The following is a 20590-nucleotide window of genomic DNA, read 5'->3' as shown; positions in this document are numbered from 1 at the left end:
GGCATCTCCCAAATGATGGCATGGCTGAGAAGAAAACAGAAGACATAAGGTACACACTACCCATCAAAATGGACATAATACAAAGGCGGGAAAATTCTAGGGAGTTTATTTAGGGAGAGACTCTTATTCCTCATATAGTCCCAGCCTTTTGTGTCACTTAAGTAAACAAAGCAACGCCTATAAGCCCAGTCCTTGTGTGCTGAGGATAACACATGATGCTAAGACATTTTATATCATGCCTTTTATACTCAATGATTACTTTAGAATCATCAACTAACAACATTTTTTTAAAATGTCATTAAAGTGGTGGTACCTTACATAAGACAGAAATACCAACCATCTTATCATGAACCAAAGTTTCTCCTATCCGCCCTCAAAACTAGTTTTCCAAGTATACTGGTTTTACGAAGTTTTATGCTTGGATGAACAAAATAAGATTGCAATGATGGCTACAAAATAAAGACTAAATTGCGATACCCTGATATTGATGGAGTATTATTTTGGAAAGAATAAAAGTCAAACTCAAGAAATTATTTTCACTGCTATCTGCGTTTTCTGTTTCACAAAGGTTGCTTAAAATTTGCTGTCTGGAAGCCTTTTAGAGACATTCCGTACAATATCATGCATTCTCCTTGTTAACAGAGTATCAGAGATGCTTATCAGGTTTACTTCACTAAAGACAAGGTGTAACATGGATTTAAGAAAGTCAGAATGGATGTAGTTTTTAATATCTATCCACTCAGAGAGGACATCTGCTTTCCGATGAAGAGGCAACCGTGTAACTCCCGAGCGCTTGGTCTGGCTTTTTTAAGAGCTGGCACTGGAGGTCAAAGTGGACAAAGTACCCAGAACACCTCCAACGTGACCAAGAAGGCAGCCACATAACTGATGCTCTTATGTTCTTCTCCTAATATTTTCCCCCAAAACTGAAGCCTCACTTCACTGCAGGGGAATAAAGAAAATAGAAGAAATGAAAAAATAGTGGTTTTTTTTTTTTTTTTTTTGGTGCCACAAACTGCACTCGAGGAATCAACTGCTCTTCACTTGGAATTCTTTCACGAAATGAAATGCTAGGCGCAGGTGCAATTTGTTGCCCTTAGGGATGGAAGGTGATGAGAGGAAAGATGTGTTAGAAGAGGATGAGAAAAATGCATGTTTCTATGAAGCCAGGGATGGGGGAAAATAAAACACTATTACAGATAGAAGAATGGTTACATCCCCCTAATGTATTGGGTTGGCCAAAAACTCCATTTGGTCTCCATAAGCTGTTATCAAAAAACCTGGATGCACATTTTGGCCAACCCAATATTTTTGGATCAGCCCCAAAATAAGATAAGACAAGGGTTAGATCATAGATGAACATGTAGTATCACCAGCTACTAAGAGAATCCAGCACTAACCAGTTTATACAAATTAACTTGCCTTTACTCCCTTGGGGTCAATTGAAACCTATACCCCAGGAGACACGACTGCTTTCACATGTACCCATTTGTAACCTCTGAAAACTAATTAACAAAGGAGGACACAGAATCTCCAGGTACGATGGAAACCGGTGACGTCCACCCCTGCAGCCAGCTCTGTAATATCGTCCGCTGGGTGCTGACAGCCTCCTCTTCCCTCCTCTCATTCCAGCACAATGCCTTCAGGTCTGTCTGAGTAACGTAATTTACTGGAGTGGAATTCCCTTGATGCCCCGCGCAGCACTTGGCGACAGGATCATTCCTACTCCACAGTGTCGTGGCCCGACACCGATCCATCGGCCCCTGTGCCTCATTCGCGCAGAGTGAGCGATTTCACCTTCCACGGTGCCCTTCTGGGGTGCGCACGGACAAATTTACTCCACTCAGCCCTAATTACAAACCTTGGTTGAAATGCTCTCATTAGATTTCTGTTTCTCACTCCAAATGTCAATCCGATTGAAAATGCCGATTTTCCTGAGGATTCATCCATTAGCAATACACTCTAAAGCATTCCATGACTGAGTGCATTAAACCAACAACATGGACATGCACTTAAAATACATCATTAGAGCAAATCTCCATTGCAAATGCTTTACATTATTCAACCAAAGGAATAATGAGCCCAGCCTGGCCAGTACCCTCAAATTGCACATGAAGGATAGGTTAAAACTGGCTGTTATGAAGGAAGAAGCAGGCAGTATATCAATGAAATGAATTTCAGAATCTCTCTCATCCCTTACGAAGGTGTGGGAGGAAATCAGACCCAGAGCCTAATTTATCACCTCCTTTTGCCTACCATTTTTACAGAAACTTCAGTCTGTGGCAAAGTACAATAAGACAGGCAAAGATCATGGGGAGTGTGTGTGTTCATGGGGGGTGGGGGGAGCTCTATCTGTGATGCTAGGAACTTGCTAGTCTTCTAGAATGATTTGCTCTGCCTGAAAAGCATTCTTCCATTTCACTCAACAGAAGGAGGGAAAAAAAGGTGGAAAAAGCAGCACTGTCTGGATGCACTGAAAGAATCTGGGTACCATCCTTCTTTCTTAAAAAGTTTATTTATTTTTAAGTGAAAGATAATTGCTTTACAGTATTATGTTATTTTCTGTCAAGAATCAACATGAATCAGCCATAGGTATTCACATGTCCCCTCCCTCTTGAACCTCCTTCCCGCCTTCCTCCCCCATCCCATCCCTCTAGGCTGTGACAGAGCCCCGGGTTGAGGTCCCTGAGTCCGGCAAATTCTCATTGGCTATCTATTTTACATATGGTAATACATGTTTCCATGTTACTCTCTCCATAAATTCCACCCTATCCTTCCACTGGCAACCTCCCCCCCGACCCCCAGCTCCTGCCCCACCAGATTCATAAGTCTGTTCCCTGGGTACCATTCTAATGAAAGAGAGGTTTTGCCCATTCAGTCGACCTGAGAAATGTCTCCAGTTCACTGGACTGATAGGGTCCCTAGCATGAAAAATCCAGAAAACCCAGTGATGATGCTAATATATATACTACAAATCAAAGGTTGTACCCATGACAGGAGTGGTAGGACAGATCATGAAGAAGAAAATTTGGAGAGAATAATTTTTAAAACTAGCAAAATACATCAATTGATAAAACCAAGCCATCACTGCTTTACACCTGCACCGTGTTTTAATCCCTTAGCTTTTTAGTCTCATTTATCACTTCTTGTTAGGTCCCTGGTGAGGCCAAGTCAGGGTGCAGTCATAGTGTCTTTTTTTAACTTGATAAATGAAGAAACCGCATCCCAGGAAGGTCATGGAGGAAGCTGAAGAATCTGATATATGTAATCTGATGTATGTAATTCTTCACATGTAATACTAAAGGTTGACCAAAAAGGTTAAGTGATACCTACAATGATGCCCTGATTATGAAATACACAATATATTTACTTAATGAAAAACTTTGGTGAGCAGAAAAAGACTCCTAGAAGGTTAGATATACATTACATTCAAGAGAAAATAATTTGCAAAGAATACTAAAAAGAAGCAACAGTAATTGTTTTCTGCTTGTCAGCATCCGGTTATCTAAAGGATTGATCAGTAACCAGAATGACAACAGATGTGGCATTTTCTGTAGGGAATTCTACCACCATGGAAGCTAATTGCTCCTCAAGTTTTGCCCATTCCCAACTGAAATACTTAAAACCTTCCTTGATTACAACATTAGCGCTCTCTCTTTCATGATGTACCTCAGCAGGTATTACAGAGAATCTGCACAGATGTCAGAACTGAAATAGTCACGCTGAAATAAATTGAGTGGGAGGGCAAAAATAACTGCTTATGCTCAACACAGTGCTCACCTTAAGATGAAAGAGGGGCTTTTATGGAGCTAATTTAAGAGCAAAATAAAAACCCGAGACCCCAAAAGTAACAGTAGTAGCCTATGAAGAACCAAATGATTTGTAAATGACCCGTCACCTTCTTATTGAGAAACAATGAACAAGAGGACGATCCTGTATTCACTTAATTCCCAAATGTGTCCTCCAAGCAGAGCGAGGAACCGCCGAATGCCCTGAATTCTCCACTATGTTCGTATGATGCAATAGCATGAGTAAGCATCACCACCCCCCTTTTACTGAATGCTGGCTCTGTGCTTCAAGGACGTTATCTCATTTACTCCCCACCAGCACCCTCTGAGGTAGGCACTCGCCCTGTTCCAGTTTTTAATTAAAGACATCCAGGCCTAGGAGAGGTTCAACAAAGAGATCGAGGTCAACAGGTAGCTAAGTGAAGATCTGATGCTGTCTAGTCCTCTTTTCCCCAAAGCTCTGGCCTCAGGTTAACCACCCTTCCTCACCATCTGCTGAGCCTGCAGACAACCAGTGGGGAATATGATTTGCAGTCTTCAGTTTCCAGAGGCTTCTGGAATGACTGTCCTCTTGACTCATCCTATTTCCCAAGTGACATCAAACTGAGAGGCTTCAGCAGACACACTCTTCACTTGCAGACACCCTCATTCTTTGGAAATGCCACAGCCACTCAGCCAGTAGCAGGGGGACAGCACCATGGCTGGGATCACGGAGCTGCGAATTTCCCTGCGAAGGCTGACACCACTTCTGTCTGGTATTTCCTGTAGCCACAGACAGACACGCTACCCCTTACTGTGGTTGCAGGAGGCTTGGCTGGCAGATGAAGGGGAGTTTTGACTTGGTTACCTGCCCCTCCGACATCTGTGCATAGAGCAGGTGTGTGCCCATCCCTGCCCCCCGCCCAACACCCTGTCCCTACACACACAAACACGTCCTCCAATCTCTCTGCAACGCCACTAAGGGATCCTCCCATGCTGTTCTCTGGATCTACAAGACACGACTTTCTCACCTCGAGCCAAAGAGATGGATGTTGTAAAATGGCATTTCAAACAAGGCAATTACTTCTCAAACAATGATTCAAGGATCTTGTCACTATTTCTTGCAACCTTCCGCCGACACAGTTTGCTTATGTATGAGTTGTGTCTTTCTTTCTTCAGGAGGGGAAAATGCTGATCAACTGTCACAGGTACACACACAGTGGCCAAACGTGGCCGACTTTTCGCTGCTTAGAGAGACGCATCTATTCCCCCCAGCGCACCACTTACCAGACAGATGCAAAGATGCGGGCAAGCCAGTCATCAGAATTAACAGAGTGATTCTGCTTGCATTACATATTCTGATTTGTATGAATCTTATTTTTAGCCATGCACAAAAGGGCAATAAATGGAAAATCTTATTCTAACCGCTACTTTTTCTGGGCCACCCACACTGCTCCACCTACCGCACAAGTCCACGAATGTGAAAAAAGAAAGAAAAAAAAAACCCAGCCCAGGGTTCGTCCTAACAAGGGATGCAAAGTGGCTAAAATATGTGACATTTTTTCCAGTTAGTGTTTGTACTTTCATTCTTTTTCTGTATCAGGACTTTCAGGGAAAACAACGCTGACTTATCTCTGGGCATCTTCAAGCACTCCGCGGTGGCAGGGCAGACGGTGCTCTGGCAAGTGTGATCCGCCAGGCACCGCTACCACCCCGCCACCCGCCGCCTGGCAACCAGCTTCCAGCAAAGAAACATACCCCCAAACGGTTCTGTAAATTCAGGCAGATGATACCTACAACACCTTCTTTTGCAACAAAGACGGTATTTTAAAAGTTTCTCAAATGGACAAAGGGACATCAGAAACGTAAGCGTTTCTAGAACAGAGCAGGCTGTCAGAAATGATCCTGCCAAAGTTACAGCAACAGTGCTTATCCTAAATCTGCTCTTGGGGTGCTGAAGGCCAGCGCTCCCCGGGACACGGCATCTCCTTGCCATCTCCCTTCCCTTCTGTGCATTTTTGTCTCTGTCTGTCCCATCCACTCACCCCGCAAGCCCTCAGCTCACCAAGCATGGACCCTCGCTGCCGAGCAGAGCTGCTGATGCTGAAAAAACCCACCTTGAGAGCAAATAAGAAAAAAAAAAATTGAGGAAGAGGATGTTTCTGGGGGCATAGAGAGGATAGAGACGAGAGTCTATTTTTGATCACCATCTCTTTAGACTTTTCATGAAAAGTTATTAAAGTCCCAGGGCACCGATCTGAATGCTTGCTCCCCTGAACCCTCCGCAACGCACAGTAGCAAACAGGCAGACGGGGATCAATATTTAAAAGTCGGCTCCACCAAATAATGCAGACACGGAAAGAGTCAACACCGAGAAAGGCATCTTTACCTGCGCGCTTGCTCATTATCCAGAAACTAGAGGCAATGCTGTCATGCCCGGTGGCTCCTCGCGCCCTGCAGAGCTCACACCTTCTTCCCAGAGCAGTGCTGATGAGCAGGGTCAGAAAGTCTTTGAGGGGTTAGAGTCCACTCTGCCCAGGTCTCTGACTGCTGTTGTAAAAACACGGGTAATTAAGTGTTACGAAAAAGTGGGTCATCCACGGCCGAGGCACAACCACACCTCCCCGCACTAGACTCCAGATGACTGGGCTGTGACGGGGAGGGAGGGGTCTGGACGCAGCGAAAGCAAGACTTTCATGTGGTGAGCAGTGTTTTACTTTTCACTGGTTCGGGTTAGAGAAAGTTAATCTCAATGTCAACTGCAAACCAACCCAAAGTTTTTGAAGTCTGACGACAGATGCTGGCTGTTGGTGTCACGGGAAATTTCAGAGACAGTGTCACAAACAGGCCGAGGGACCGTCTCAGGCTTCTGGGACGTGCCTGTCGCCGATGAGCGGACGCCGTGACTCAGGGGAGCGAGGAGGTCAAACCGAAACCGAAGGTGGGGAAGTGAGTTCTCAGCATCCACACAAGCATCTCCTTCTCCAAGGCAGCATCAGCGCACTGCAGACCACGTCCCACACTGGTACCCGACTCGGGCGCGCCACACAATTTACCCAAGCATCTTTCGACTGTCGTCAGAAGAAGGCATCTTTCGACGACTCTCAGAAGGAAGCAGAATACACCCTGCACTCAGCACATTCGCTCATCTGTCACGCAAGAGTCACAGCACAGAAATTTTAATTCAAGTCAAAGCATGCTGGATCCCTATTATACACTAGGACACAGAGGATGTGAAGGCATGCAGAGGAAAGAACCTAGAGAAAACTGCTTTTAAAGAACCTAAGGCTTGTACAGAGGACGATGAGACCTCATTACACACAATGTCTAATATGGGTCATTTTTAAACATCTATTTTTTATTTTTCAGCTGTGCCACGTGGCATGTGGGATCTTAATTCCTCGACCAGGGATTGAATCTGACCTCCCCCCACCCCTACTCCACCACACTGGAAACACTAGAGTCTTAAACCATTGGATCGGCTGTCAGGGAAGTCCCCAGATCACCTTTGAAACATAAAATCTCTTCCAGCAGCTGTTTACTATACACTTAATATTCTACTGACATTAATGTTCGTGGATGACATTCCCACAACTTTCCTCAGGCGACTCCTTTAACAATCCCCTTCATTTTAATCTGGGTTTTGTTTCAGTGTTCAAAGCCCTTCCTAAGTTTGGCGAAGAGTCAGGATTCACCCCGATCCAGAGCTGACGTCTCTCTAAAGGGAAGCATGCAGATACTCAGCGCAAGCCACACCACAGGCTGAACACCATGCCAGAGGGGGCTGAACAGATGCTTCTCCGAAGAGGGATGCCATAAAGGAGGCTGAGCGTCGAAGAATCGATGCTTTCCAACTGTGGTGCTGGAGAAGACTCCTGAGTGTCCTTTGGACAGCAAGGAGATCCAACCACTCAATTCTAAAGGAAATCCACCCTGAGTACTCACTGCAAGGACTGATGCTGAAGCCGAAGCTCCAATCCTCTGGCCACCTGATGCAAAGAGCCGACTCACTGGCAAAGACTCTGACGCCGGGAAAGATTGAGGGCGGGAGAACAAGGGGGTGACAGAGGATAAGGTAGTTGGGTGGCATCACCGACTCAGTGGACATGAGTTTGAGCAAACTCCAGGAGATAGTGAAGAACAGGGAAGCCTGGTCTGATGCAGTCCATGAGGTCGCAAAGAATGGGACACAACCTAGTGACTGAACAACGACGACAAATGATGCAAAGGAAAACCCTCTGGTTCACAGCACAGAAGGGGCTATATTTGAATATAAAATCAGAATTTTATTGGAGTCCATATTGTCTGGAGTATGGTTGGGGAATAGGGGTGAGGAATCCGGCTCATCAACATTTCCCTCTTCTGCCAAATTGTCTTATGGTGTATCAATTGCAAATTTTTACCTATCTAGAACACAACCAATTGATATAACACTAAAACCATCTGGGACCACATCAAATCTTTCTTTTATCATTTCCAAGGCCCACTAGGATCTTGTAGGGTCACTTAAAAATCACATTCATTGACAGAATCCAGAAATGGAAAAAAAAAGTTAATAACAATTTCCATTTGATAAACACAATGCTGAGTCTACAGAGGTATCTGCTCTTGTAAGAGTTGATGAATGTAATTTGAAGGGAGAAAAATAAGCAACCAGGAGATCACTGTCCTATAAAATGATAACAAAGTTATCATTTCTGAATTCCACCAATTTGGTGGGATGTCAGCAGTCCAGAGTACTGATTGTCAATTTGTAATTGGGTGACAAAAGGAAAAAAGTCTGGAAAAACACAGAAAAGTAGGCATTAACAGGTAGGTTGCATTTGGATAGCTGGATTAAAAGTGACTTATTTTCTTTATTCTTTTCTGCTATTTTATAAATTTTGTACCATAAGCATGTATTACTGTCATAATTGGGAAAGTAAAGCTAACTCTATTTTGATAAAAGGAAACAATTCATTAGTTTCTGATTCTGTTCTTTCTAGTCATTGAGAACACTTAATACATGGGATCTTTATTGTAACCTGGGCTGGTGACAAAGCAGACATGAAATACAGGGAAAATCTGCTGGAAACAATAGATTATATCTTCTAGTTAAGCCTGACCAGGACTCTCAGAATGCTGCTCCTCTGCAGAGCTTCGCAACAGCGTCCTTCCTCACTGTGACCGCGGCCTGGGCACGCTCCAGCCACTCCAGAGCTCCAGGGGCCAGGGACCTCACAGTGGTCAGTTTAAGGGGTGTGTCTCCGGAAGAGGGTGGCTCTCCCTTGGGCTAAATCACGGCTCAGAGAGCACTGTGACTTTGTTCGCAGAGGCACATCCAAGAAGGAGCACACAAACTGCTTCTAAGAAGCAGCAGATTGGAAATGATCAGAAGAAATGGACAAACTACTTGTCCTACAGCTGACGTCACCTGGTGAGCGGCTCTGTCGCCTGCATGGCTGAGTCGGGAATGCACAGCGAGCACCTTCTCAGATCTGGACACGTCTGTTACCACGCTGGTTACATCACCACTACCTGCACCATCAGTGCAGATGCAGAGAATGAAAATTAATCCTGACGGTGCCTGAGCAGAACATGACTGTGAACCGGTATGTTACAAAGAAGCACATACATTCTTTAAAAAAGAAAAAACAGAATTGGCTTCAAAACTATGCCAATGGTTCCCCAATGACAATAAGAGCTAAATATATACATTCATGAACTTATTTTATATAACATTCCTATCATCAACATCACAACTTTTAGAGTGCCTCCAACTAGAATAAACAGAATAAGCATAAAAATAATTATCTGAGATTTAAACTCTGGTACTGGAAAGGTGGTAAACGCCAAAACTTGCATGGTTTCTCAAGAACAAATTAATGGTATATTTTTCTATCCTAAGTCAATATGTTTATATCATTATTAAGACATGAAAATAGGTACTAAGTTAACTAAATTATTTGAAGACAAGAAGATCTTTTTTTGATTTGTTTCAATTTTCCGGGGAACTGACAGCTAGAAAATGCTTTCTGTTCAAAATCTTTTCAAAGCAGTTTCTTTTTCTACTTATAAAGGATCTAACCATTCTCAGTGATTCAGCAGGTCAGTGTCATCAGCTAGAAATATCCTCCAGGGTGTATTTGCTAACTTTATTAGACCAAAGCTATCTTGTTTTCTGAATCTCTATCACCGAAAAAGGGAAGTGGGATTTGTGCGGTAGGGTGGGGTGTGGGGTGTGAGGGGGGTGGGGTGGAGTGGCGGTGGGAAGTACCAAGGCTGGCTAATTCAGGGTTCTGGTTAGTTGGGTTCCAGGTAGCTGAGCATCACTAAATATGAGTTCAGCGCCTGTATCCAGGTACACCTGATTCTCGGAGCCCTAGGAGTCGATCAGGAGAGCCCCAAAGGCTGTCTTTGTTGGCTTTCTCGAGCTTGTGCCGTTCCCTCTGGGGACTGTGTAGACAATCCGTGTCAGGGTGTCCATCGAAAAATCATGGTCTCTGAACTCCTGGGGCTGAACCTGTTTCGATTAGAATCCATATCCATGTTGTTTCAACTCAAGCTTAGGGTGCCAGTATTTACGTGTGATGTCAAAGATGAAAAAGCACTTACTTCTCCTCTCTTAAGACTTGCTCCCCTGAATTTTCTTTTCCATAAAAACATTTCATTCCAACTGTCTGATGTCTTAGCAGCTCCCTATAGCAACTGACTCCAAAACCTTTCTTGCTATGCCCTGTTCTCTAGCACCTAAGCAAAAAGCAGGGAGAGTATTTCTAAGCAGGTTTGGAATGTCTGGGTTGGAAATGAGGGACTGATTTATATCTACTGTACTTCAACTTTGATGATTTTATTTCAATTCTTTTTTGGATATACTTTTTCCTTGAGCCAAAAGACATACACACACATTTATGTATGTATATAATTCACACACATGCATTTATTATTATTATCTTTTTGAAAGGCGTTCAGTTGTGTCTGACTCTTTGTGACCCCACGGACTATAGCCCACCAGGCTCCTCTGTCCATGGAATTCTCCAGGCCAGAATACTGGAGTGGGTAGCCATTCCCTTCTCCAGGGGAGATTCCCAACCCAGGGATCAGACCCGGGTCTCCCGCATTGCAGGCGGATTCTTAACCTTGTGAACCACCAGGGAAGGCCACGCACAGGCATGCTCGTATGTATAAATGATTCTGATGTCTTAAGGAGGATGCTAAGCTCTCTGAAACTATGAATCCTTATGTACTGCTCTTTAGGAACTACAACTCACTGATGATTCTCCAAGGCTGGTTTACTAGAAACACAGGATAAAAAGCAAAATCCGCCTCCCTCCCCCAAATTAGGGCCCAAATGGACTGACTCAGTGGGTTCAACCCTTCTCGTTCCTCACAGGCCTCCACGTTGCTGCTACAGCTGTTCTGTGAGGTACAGGTGCAGCAATATCCAGCATTACAGAGATTTGCTGATGGGGGATAAGCCACACTTCACTGGGACGATGTCAAACAGGCATTCGAGAGAGAAGCCCCGTTGCAGGAGATCTATTTGCTACTAATTTTCTTTCCAAGTTTCCACTTTCTGCTAGGCTTCACTCTGGGGCAAGTCCTGGTCCTGGCTTCAGGTCTGCCCCCACGGCTAAGACCTGTCAACGGCCTCCACTGTTCAGGCATCCCGGGCTGTGGTACCCGGACCCACTAATGAATTCACATGACCTGCAGCAGCCCCCCGACTGGAGCACGCGGGTGTGCTCATCCCCTCCACCCCAGGAAAGCGGCTTTCCTGCATGCGGACATGAGGTTTCAGTGGAGGGGACGGGTATCGATGACAAACTTCCCTAGCGGTTTCGGACAAATTTGTCCTTGTTCCGATAGAAAACCCATTCCTGAGACTGAAGTCTAATATTCTGCAGGCCCTCACCTTTGCCCAGAGGGTGCCTGGCAAAGTGCGACGGACAGAGACACCTATGCGTCCTCCGCCTACTCAAACTACAGCATTCCTGCCGAGCATCACTTAGTGTTCTGCCCGCTATTCTCAGAAGGAAAGTAAATTCTGGTACTCAGGGTATTGTGTGTGTGTGTGTGTGTGGTAAAATATACACAACATAACATTTACCACTTACATCATTTTTTAAGAGTACAGCTCAGCGGCATTGGATTGTTGTTCTAGTTGCTGAGTCACATCTGACTCTTTGCGACCTCATGGACTGTAGCCTGCCAGGCTCCTCTGTCCATGGGATTGTCAGGCAGGAATACTGGAGCAGGTTGCCATCTCCTTCTGCAAGGGATCTTCCCAACCCAGGGATCGAACTCACAGGTTCTGTGTCTCCCGCGTCGGCAAGCAGGTTCTTCACCACTGAGCCACCTGGGAAGCCGTCCAAAGTACTGTGCGGCCGTGACCACCATCCATCTCCAGAGCTCTTTCATCTTCCCAGAGTGAAACTCTGTACCCGTTATCACTAGCTTCTCTCTCCCCTCTATTCCCAGGCCCTGGAAATCAGCCTTCTACACTTCCGATGGCCTTGACTAGTCTGGGCACATCACGTAAATGGATCATACGGTATGTGTCATTCTATGTCTTGCTCATTCCACTTGGTATCACATGTTTCATCCATGTTGGAGCATGTGCCAGAATCCCACATTTTTAAGACTAAATAATATTCTCTTGTATGTGTATTCCACATTTTCTTCATTCGTGGTTGAATGAGTTGCTTCCACCTTTGGGCTATTGGGAATAATGATGTATGAACATGGATGCACAAGTATTTGTTCAAGTCTCGGTTTTCACTACTTTTAAGTATACACCCAGGAGAGGAACTGCAGAATCATACAGTCCTTCTAGGCTTCCCAGGTGGCACAGTGGTAAGAACCCACCTGCCAGTGTAGGAGATGCAGGAGACATGGGTTCAGTCCCTGGGCCGGGAAGGTCCCCGGAGGAGGAAATGGCAACCCACTCCAGCGTTCCTGCCTGGAGAACTCCACGGGCAGAGGAGGCTGGCGGGCTGCAGTCCACAGGGTCGCAGAGAGCTGGGCACGACTGAAGCGACAGCCACGCATGGTCATTCTGCGCTTAATTTTCTGAGGAATCATCATACTGTCTAGTCTTCAGTTTTTGATATTAATAACTGTTTTAGTGCAGTTTTAGGTAGATGGAAAAACTGAAAGGGAAGCACCATGGGGCCCCATATACGCCTTGTCCCCAAATGCACAGTATCCATTTTTCAAACTTTACTTTTTAATTTATTTTTTAACCCAGGTCCATGGCAGTGAAAGTGCCAAGTCCTAAACACTGGACCACCAGGGAACTGCCAAGACATTATTATTATTTTTTTAAATCTACTTACTGGCCACGCCACATGGCATGAGGGATTTTATTTCCCTGACCAGGGACTGAACCCACGTCCCGTGCCTTGACAGCGTGGAGTCTCATCACTGCACCAGGGGCGTCCCCATGACTCTCACAGAGCCACTCCGGGCACCTGGTGTGTTGGCTGCCTCACCCAAGGCTGCAGGGAGGGGGCCAGGAAGTGGGCGCCAGGGCCAGCAGGAGTCTCTGCTCCGAGTCACCCAAGGGGTCCTAGCCGCCTGCTACCCGCCCTGGTTTCCTTGTAGTTATTAAACTGGCACCCACGGTCATTCACCAGGGAAACCTCAAGTGTAAACGTGGACACTCACAGATGCCAGCGCAGGAAAGCAGGAGGGAGATGAAGGAACATTGGATCCAACCCATTTCTTCTACTTAATGGTGAACACATTTCATACACTGAAACTTCCCAGGATGCGGTGCAGAATAACCAATTAGTGCCTGACAGAGACGTTATCATTTGTAAGGGCAGAGTGATCAGAGGTAATTACATCGCTCACAACTCTGCCCGCCCGATCACCAGCCCTGTTACCCTCTGGGCAGCTCCCAGAAGACAATTCTGAATTAATTCCTTCTACAACTCTTTCATCACCTCTTGCTCTTTTGGTCTTATTTTTCTGATTTTGTGATTTTTATTTTAAATGCATGCACTTAAATCTATCTCCAGGATGTGGGGTTCTGTTAACATCTAGGTAGAAGGTAATGCTCCTTCATTACATATCTGCTTGGGAATTGCTTTATTAAAAGTGACTATTCCCAAGCAACTCCACATATTCATCTTGTACAGGGACCCTCGAATTTTACAGGTGGCCTTGGCTACTTCTTTCTATGTGATTCTTGGAGCCCTTCCTTTCTTCCTTCTTTCCTTCCTTCCATTATTTTAACCCTTTCTGATAATCAGTTTCTTTGTCTGTAAAATGAAAGCAATGCCAAACCATGCCAACCATTCTGGTGCTGTTCAATCACTTTATTTTAAAAAAGTGACTACTTTCAATTAAAAAAAGTTTTTTTTAAGTGACTGTTCTCCATTTCAGAGAGTTTTAATAAAAGAACTGTAAGCCCTAATTGCTGCTTTGAATGATAACATAAACCATATCAAGTAAAATGCTATAAACCACCATGCTTATCCACAGATTCAAAACGCCCATAAATTTCTCAAACATTTCCTAGACAGCATCACTCAGACTATTTTCACACGCACATTGATTCAATGAAACAAAAGACAACAAGTTGTGAGAACTCCTACATTGAAAGCTTAGAAACATACAAAGTTCATACAGGTTCACAGGTACATGTGTACATTCGCATGTATGCTCCCATATATGCAAGTGCACACTCCTCTACTTTATTCTATGAACATGGACTAAATTGTTCCTGCCTTCAGCAGAGAGGTGACTGGCTTGTCCCAAAGCTAACAGAGAAACATGCTTATCTTCCAAATATGTCAGTCCTGAGAACATAAAAGCCAAAAAACACTGGTTTTGCTGGCTGAGACTTTTGATTAAAAGTTCACCTTCCTTCACACACGCCTTTTGCAAATCAAGTCACATTTAAGAGTATGAGGGGAAGGATCATACTGGGATGATTCACTTTGAAAGGGAACAATATATTTTCTAGCCCAGGAGAAAAAAGATTTTCCCTTTGGAGTATGTCTCGAAGCATGATGAGGACCCATGGGAAAAGATGGTGCCCATCACCACAGCCTGCTACCAGCACTGTCAGTCACCCTTGCTGAAAGGCCAGGGCAGAGAATGGCTGGTACGCGTGCCTCTGGAGTTGAGCTGGAACAGAAGAATGGCATCTACTTGGATGGACTTTCAAAGGTGACGGTGCTGAGAAGGCCCTAAAAGTCTCCTTCCTGAGAGTTGAGTTCATGTATTAAGTACAGCACTAATGTCTTCATTTCAGTTTCACACACGTTTCTACCTTCATCATTCCTCTTATCAGTCACACTTGAGTTAAAGCAGCGATTCTCAAAGTGGGGTCCCTGGACCAGCCTCATCGGCATCACTTGGAAGTTTGTTAGTAAATTCTCAGAGGCCCCTAGATCTCCTGAATCCAGGGGTCTGGGCATGAGCTTCAGCAAGCTGGACTTTCACAAGCCCTCCAGGCGATTCTGAAGCATGACAGTGGTTAAGACCCACCGAGTTAGGGAACCACCCATAGGCAGAGTCTAACCCCTGTTCCCTTCCTCAATGATAATTCTCAAGACACCTTGTTATTATCATCTCAGAAAATTCTTAGCCTTGTGTGGTTGGAGGAAAGAAACTTTAGTCAAAACTTACATGTAATTTTTCCAGGTCCCGTGCTGGCTTCGAGTCTTAGGATGCAGGGAACTGGGCGAAGGGTGAGAAGAGAAGGCTACAGCAATCCATTCAGACATGGACCCCAAAACCTTGTGGGGCCACCTTGCGCCAGGTCAGCGGGCATCCACCTGGTTGGGAAGGAAGACTGTCCATTAGCACAGGAAACCTTGCAAGTTAACATCGTCCCCTCGCTCCTGCAATCTGCTACACCCCATCCTCCGATTTCACGACCTCTAATGTCCTGTGCCTCAGGACCGATCCAGACAAACAGAACTGGATAAAATAATGCAGGTATCGATGCCAGGGCTCACCACGGGTGAAACGCATCCCTCACTGGGTGCTCTTCTGAACCCCAAAGCAGCTTGGACATACCCAGTCAGCTATCTCTCTATTTCATCTCCTGAATGTTTTCTTTTAACACATCAGAACACTTTGGTTCAAAAGACACACCTGGCTACATTAACAAGAAGATACAGGAAACAATGGAGAAGGAAATGGCAGGCCACTCCAGGATTCCTGCCTGGGAAATCCTATGAACAGAGGAGCCTGGCGGGCCACAGTCCACGGGGTCACAAAGAGTCAGACAAGACCTAGCGACTAAACAACAACAGAAAGAGTTGTGATAAATTTGAAGCAAGTGATAAATTTGTGGATTCCAACTGAAATGAGATGATCCTCTGATACCTCAAATATGTTTTCTTAGAAAATAACAGTCCTTATTTTTTCCTGAGGATAAATTAATACATGCTTATTCTAGAACACCTGAAAATTTTATGGAAAAGAATCAAGAAAAAATAAACATCAACTGAGACCTTGACACTGATAAGTCATTCATGATATTTTGTTGTGTAGGCTCATGACCCCTTAAATGAAACTCCTGGGCCAGATACACTTCAGAGTTCAGAACTGCTTGGTGTTAGTATTACGATGCTAAACTACCACTTACCGCATGCTGCCCCATCAGAACCTGAAGCAGCACCCCGTAATCACACATATTAGATAGCTCTGCAGCAAAGCAGATGCACATTCTTATTTGGTCAGATAAAACAGAGCTTCACACTAGTTCAGGTCAGATTTTTCTACCAAACAAGTCACCAAGAGATGTTTGTGATGTCTGAAGCAAATGCATTCAGAACTGGGGATAAGGGATTGTGGACTGGTACTCTTTTCAGATATACAAAAAGAGAGCTTAGCTTCTCCTTTTTAATTCAATATTATATGAACGTGAGCATTTCCTCAAGTCGTTAAAAATTCTTCAGGAACATGCTTTTCAATGTCTGTGTAGAAAAGTGTTTTATTTCATTATTTCTCTCACTTGGGGAATGACATATTGTTTTCTTTTCTTTTGTTATTGCAAGTGACACTTTGACAGATGTATCTGAATATCAAATTGCCTGAATGTCTGTGTATTTTCCTAGGTAGATTCCTAGAAAAAGAACTGTGGGGTCAAGGGGAGCGAGCTTTGAGGGTCCTGGTGACTGTTCAGAAAAGCTGTACCAACTCACACTCCTGCCGCAGCCTGAGTTTTGGTTCATTTGTTTAGCTATACCCACTTTACTGAAGGCACAGAAGAAACCCACTTGCCCGTCACATACCTTAACAAAGTTCTAATCAGGGACAACCACACTTAGACTGTACTTTCTTTCTCACACAGATGATAATCAGCAGCTCATTGTTTTTCACATAATAAAGAGGGAAATGGGAAAAAGGTAAGTTTTCCATCAAGTGGCCCTCATTAGATGGGACTGAGTTGGATCTGGACAAGGGAGGAACTGCCCCTCTTCCGTGGAGGGAGTATGGAAGTCGTCGACACATAATCGTGAAAAAAAAAAAAAACACAATCATTTTTCTTTGTGCACTGATAAATTCTGTTTCTGGAAGACCAAAGCCTTGCATTTCCCGTGCATTTGGTATTTTCCCATTTCTTGGACATCTGACTGCTCTTCAGAATGGCCATCAGGGAGCAGAAAGAGATGTGAAGACAAAATTAAATCAGACAAGCCAGTAATCACGGCTAACCCTCCCAAGTGCTCACGATGTGTCAACTCTAGTGCCGAGCGCCTTACATGCTTTATCTCACATAATGCTGAGTGCACTGGTACAGAAACTGGTGATGGTGAGGTTCGAAAGTATGTGCTTGCTCATCAATCCCCCTGCTCCTCTAGTAAGTCTGGAGGAATTAAAGGGTTGCAATTTCAAAGATCAAGCCTAATGTCTTGAATGACTCCAAGATAATCCAAAGACTCAGGGACTCCTAGTCAAGCTATCAATCCAAATGTTACCCTTAGATATTTTTCTGTCAACACCTCCAGCACTATCTGTAGGAAGCAGTGAAAATAGTATAAAATACAAGAAGAGTCCAAATAACTGTAAACACGTCCAAGGTTTTATATGGACAGAAGGGAGGCTGTATCTCAGGACAGCTGAGAGTTGAGAGTCTGTTCGCACAGAAAAGAATGAAGACACACACATACACTTTAAAAAACCACCAAACCTACAAACATATTCTTCCCAAGTGAGACTACAAGTTTAATAATGCTAAAGCAGAGTTCGCAACCCCAAGTTTCTTTCCATTTATAGCCTTTTCTAATAAATTTTCTCTCTACCCTTTATGTAGTTAACCTTGCAGGATAATCGACGGAGTGTGTGTGCGCGCTCAGTCGCTCAGTCATGTCTGACTCTCTGCGACCCCATGGGCTATAGAGTCTGCCAGGCTCCTCTGTCCATGGGATTTTCCAGGCAAGAATACTGGAGCTGCCATTTACTGCTACAATTGATGTAGCCGAGGCCACAGTTTTCACACACTGATACAAAAAAATGGAAGAGAGATTTTTTTGTTACATGGAATGAAATAACACCCACTCTTGCCCTCATCTAGAAACTCAGCTTCTGCATAGTTTAGTATACACTATATAATGCCTGCAGTTCGTAGAGAGAAAAAGAAGGGGGTATAAATTTAATTTTTTTTAGGAGTGAGTTAAATTGATCTCAACAATCTTCTCAAAAACTAAGGGGTGCTTCCACCAAATCTATCAAAAGACCCAAGATGTATCAAGAAGTGGACCACTTCCTCCACTGAAGCTTTTCTTTATACTTAAAATAGCATTCCTGATAATTAGGTGTCAAGTGGGTAGAAGGACTTCTAAGTGATTTTTTCTTTGCTACAATAGGGTATACGATTAATTTTCTAGGTATACCAGGCCTATAGGATGAGAAAAATAAGATGATGATAAAAGATTGAAGGCAAGAGGAGAAGGGGATGACAGAGGATGAGATAGTTGGATGGCATCACCAACTCGGACATGAATTTCAGCAAGCTCCAGGAGCTGGGGATGGACAGGAAAGCCTGGCGTGCTGCAGTCCATGGGGTTGCAAAGAGTCAGACATGACTGAATAGAACTGAGAGGAGATGACCACTCACCCTCAAAGAACATACTTTGTTTTTTCCAAAGGGCCTAATTACTTGAGAGGGAAAGAGAATAAAAAAAAATAAGCCACCATTAAGTAACAGAAATGATTACTAAAAGCTCTTTAGCTACTCAAACTACACAACTGCATTTTTAAAGCTGATTACAAATTTGGATTCTCTCATTTAAAGAATGTACTTCGGAGCAGCTCACTTCTGTTTTAATGCTGAACCAAAGTCTGTGCGATTGGCATATTATCAAAGTAAAAAAAAAAAAAAAAGTTGCTTGAATAAAATTACACTTTCAATGTCACTGAATCTTGAACTGCAAAATACCACAAGCTTAAAAACTACTAATGCCATGTGGTTCTGTCATCGTACATTTACGAGAGAGTTTATAGTTTCCTAAGCCCTAAGAGACTTAGAGGGCTGCCACTCAGAGGAGCTTTGCTATTAAAGGCAGGTCATTCATCGCCTCTGGGCCCAATGCCTTTCACCGGTTCCTGTGACGATCAAATGAGACGGCAGACAAGAGAGTTTTCGCAAACTCCTAACACATACATAAAATATTGGGTATCACTGTTCTTTTTACTAACAACTTTGCAAGGTATAAAGATACTGATCCCCATTTCACAGCTAAGGAAACTGACAACAGGAAGAGACAGCAAAACCAAAACAAATGAACAAAAAACAAACCAACCCCAAAACAGAACAAAACTGAGTGAGGAGAGTTTTATCTTTGACATGGCCACAAATCTGCTGAGTAACTCTGGACGTGATTTCCTCAGTAAAATGAGGCAGTTGAGTAAAATGCTTTAAAAACTCTTCTTGAGACTAACGGTTCTGTGATCAGGGACTTGGCCGTGGTGGGATGGGGCACCCCTGAGAGTGACTCTTCGGAAGCAGTCTCCCCTTGCAGTCGAGGTCAGCAGGTCACAGTCTGCAGTACTGGGATGGGGCTGTCAGCAGCCTCTCACCCCTGGGGACGGGGCGGGCGTTAATTCATTCTGCAGGATTAAGGGGAGGCTGGGGACATCCTAGGTGAACAGTCAGGGCCTCTGGGGCATAGGAAGGAGGTCCTGGAAGAGCTTAAAGCTCTGTAGTAGCTGGTAAAATGTTTCACTATTCCAACAACTAGCGTAGCCAAATGCGTGTAGACCCCTGGGAATGGCAGTCTGGCAAACAGCCCTATTGTTGCTGGGCTCTTAGTTTCAGAGAGATGGCACCTCTGTGGGCCACCCACCTTTCCTGACTGAGCCCCTACAGTATGGAGGAGAGATCTAAAAGGGTCACTTTTTGCAGTGTGAGGGAACATCAGGGTTACAGGGGAACCTCACTTCAGAAGGGCTGGGGCCGCTAACTTTGGCTTCTGCTAATGACACTCTAGCAGGGCTGTCTGACACAGCTTTCTCTGATGAGGGAAATATTCAGTATCTGTGGTGTCCAAAGTGGTTCTCCATAGAACTTTCAAGAACGCCATAGAGCTTAAAAGTTCCTAGTAAGACAGAAGAACTGAATTTTAAATTTTATCAATTTAAATTGATGTACATTTAAAGAGGCCCATGTGGTGAGTGGGCAACTTATTCAACGGTGCAGCTCTAGGCTGCCTCATGCACTAGCTTTCTAGGCAGTATTTTGGACCCCAGAAGCTCACAGGACAACACTCAATCATCTCTTCAGCAAGCAGTTACTGACCTCCTCCTGGGTACGTTTAGGTGTCTCGAAACAACGGTGATGAGATCATCACGGACACTTCCTGCTCTCATGGTTGCCT

The 20590-nt window shown here is 44.3% G+C and overlaps 1 protein-coding gene across 1 annotated transcript in view; it reads right to left on the bottom strand.

Annotated features, from left to right (window-relative positions):
• BACH2 (BTB domain and CNC homolog 2) overlaps nucleotides 1-20590 on the bottom strand; it is a 373812-nt gene that overhangs the window by 141385 nt on the left and 211837 nt on the right. Inside the window, exon 3 of the mRNA XM_065911689.1 lies at nucleotides 15390-15538. The gene's annotated coding sequence lies outside the window, so the exon portion shown is untranslated. The remainder of the gene's footprint in view (nucleotides 1-15389; nucleotides 15539-20590) is intronic.

This window comes from Muntiacus reevesi, chromosome 19 (assembly GCF_963930625.1).
Source record: "Muntiacus reevesi chromosome 19, mMunRee1.1, whole genome shotgun sequence".
NCBI lineage: Eukaryota > Metazoa > Chordata > Mammalia > Artiodactyla > Cervidae > Muntiacus > Muntiacus reevesi.
This window is presented reverse-complemented; position numbering and strand designations above follow the sequence as displayed.